This window comes from Penaeus vannamei, chromosome 40 (assembly GCF_042767895.1).
Source record: "Penaeus vannamei isolate JL-2024 chromosome 40, ASM4276789v1, whole genome shotgun sequence".
Lineage (NCBI taxonomy): Eukaryota > Metazoa > Arthropoda > Malacostraca > Decapoda > Penaeidae > Penaeus > Penaeus vannamei.
Window position 1 is genome coordinate 21,579,721 of NC_091588.1, and position 2,500 is coordinate 21,582,220.

At 32.8% G+C, this 2,500-nt stretch overlaps 1 protein-coding gene across 1 annotated transcript in view; it reads left to right on the forward strand.

Moving 5' to 3' along the window:
• The window catches only part of LOC113829791 (transient receptor potential cation channel subfamily V member 6), a 52,241-nt gene that overhangs the window by 200 nt on the left and 49,541 nt on the right, over positions 1-2,500 (forward strand). The window lies entirely within an intron of this gene.

The window sequence follows — 2,500 nt, forward strand, 5'->3', positions numbered from 1 at the left end:
TTTTATTTGCTTTTTTTTTTTGTTTATTTGTTTGTTTAATAGGAGTACGAGGATATTTAATTTGCAAGAGGACTACGATGTTTTATTTGTTTATTTATTTATTTATTTTTAATAGGAGTACGAGGGTATCTAATTTTCTAGAGGACTACGGTTTTATTTGTTTTTTTGTTTATTTAATTATTTTTTAAGAGGAGTACGAGGATATCTAATTTTCTAGAGGACTACGGTTTTATTTGTTTATTTTATTTTATTTTTTAAGAGGAGTACGAGGCTATTTGATTTTCTAGTACGAGATTAACTTTTTTAACAGGACAGCGAGACTAACTTTTATTTGAAAAGGACAACGAGACTTCTTTTTTTTTTTTTTTTTTGAAAAGGACCATGAAACTACCTTTTATTTGTTTTTTGTTTGTTTTTAGAGAGAGAGAGAACTACGAGATCAACTTTTATTTATTTATCTGTTTCAAGAGGATTACGGGGTTATCTGATTTTCAAGAGGACTACGAGACTATTTGATTTAATTAAGGACTACGAGATTAACTTTTTTTTTAAAGAGGACTGCGAGACTAATTTTCTTTTTTTCTAAGAGGACTACGAGGCGAACTTCTTTTTTAAAAGGACTACGAGACTATTTTTTTTTTATTTTTTATAGAAAGGACCGTGAGACTACTTTTTTTTTTTTTTTAGAGAGAGAGAGAGAGAGAGAGAGAACTAACCCTTGTATTTATTTATTTTTTTAAGATAGGAGTACGAGGCTATTTAGTTTTCAAGAGGACTACGATGTTTCATTTGTTTATTTAATTATTTTTTGATAGGAGTACCAGGCTATTTAATTTGCAAGAGGACTACGATGTTTTATTTGTTTATCGGTTTCAAGGGTATTTGTCTGATTGCTATTTGATTATAAATAGGGGACTACGATGCTATTTAATTTGCAAAGAGGAGTACGGAGATTAACTTTTTTAAAAGAGAGGACAACGAGGCGAACTCTTTTTTAAAAGGACTACGAGGCTTTTTTTTTTTTTTTTTTTTTTTTTTTTTTTTTTTTTTTTTAAGAAAGGACTATGAAACTACTTTTTTTTTTTTTTTTTTTTTTTTTTTTTTAGAGAGAGAGAGAGAGAGAGAGAACTACGAGACTAACTCTTTTATTTATTTATCTATTTATCTATTCCAAGGGTAATACAGGGCCATTTGATTTTCAAGAGGGCAACGAGTCTAACTTTTTCTTTTCTAAGAGGACAACGAGGCGAACTCTTTTTTAAAAGGACTACGAGACTATGTATATATATTTTTTTTGTGAGAGAACTACGAGACTAACTCTTTTTTTTTTTCTTTTTTAGAAAGGATTATGCGACTCTTTTTTTCTACGAGGACTACAAGGCTATTTGATTTTCAGGAGGACTACGAGATTAATTTTTTTTCTAAGAGAACTGCGAGACTTTTTTTTGAAAAGGACTACGGAGGTTTTTTTTTTTTTTTAGAAAGTACTATGCGACTTTTTTTACCTTTTTTATTTATCTATTATCATTAATATTACTATTATTTTTTGTTAGAGAGAACTGCGAGACCAACTTTTTATTTTAAGAGGACTACGATACGAACTCTTTTTAAGAGGATTACGAGATTATTTTATTTTATTTCATTTATTTGTTTATCTATTTACATTATTATAATTATTACTATTGTTATATTATATTATATTATTATATTTATTTTTCTTCATCTTTTTTGGGGGGGAGAAGACTACGAGACTTTTTTCTAAGAGGGCTACGAGAGGAACTTTGAAAAAGGACTACATGGACTATTCTTTCTAAGAGGACAACGGGACTATCATTTATTTATTCTTTTTTATTTTGGTTTTGTTTTATTTGGTTTATTTTGGATCTTTTGCCTTTTGTTTTTTGTTTGCTTGTGTTTGTTTCACGTTCTCTTTTGGTCTGTCTGTTCTTTGATCGTTTTGTTTGTGTGTGTGTGTCTGTCTGTCCGCCTGTTTGTCTCTTTCTCTGTCTGTCTGTCTGTTTATGCCTGTTTCTGTCTCTGTCTGTCTCTCTCTTACTCTCTTTCTCCTCTCTCTCTCTCTCTCTCTCTCTCTCTCTCTCTCTCTCTCTCTCTCTCTCTCTCACTCTCTCTATCTATCTATCTTTCTGTCTGTCTGTCTGTCTCTCTCTCTCTCTCTCTCTCTCTCTCTCTCTCTCTCTCTCTCTCTCTCTCTCTCTCTCTCTCTCTCTCTCTCTCTCTCTCCCTCTCTCTCTCTCCCTCCCTCCCTCTCTCTCTATCCCTCCCTCTCTCTCTTTCTCCCTCTCTCCCTCCCTCCCTCCCTCTCTCTCTTTCTCTCTCTCTCTCTCTCTCTCTCAATCGCTCTCCCTCCCTCCCTCCCCCTCTCTCTCTCCCTCTCCCCCCTCTCTCTCTCTCATTGTCCTACTTTCTGCTTCACATTATCGCTCTCTCAAAGCATAAAAGTAGATCGATAGACAGTTCAAACTTTAAGATTTAAGAAAGA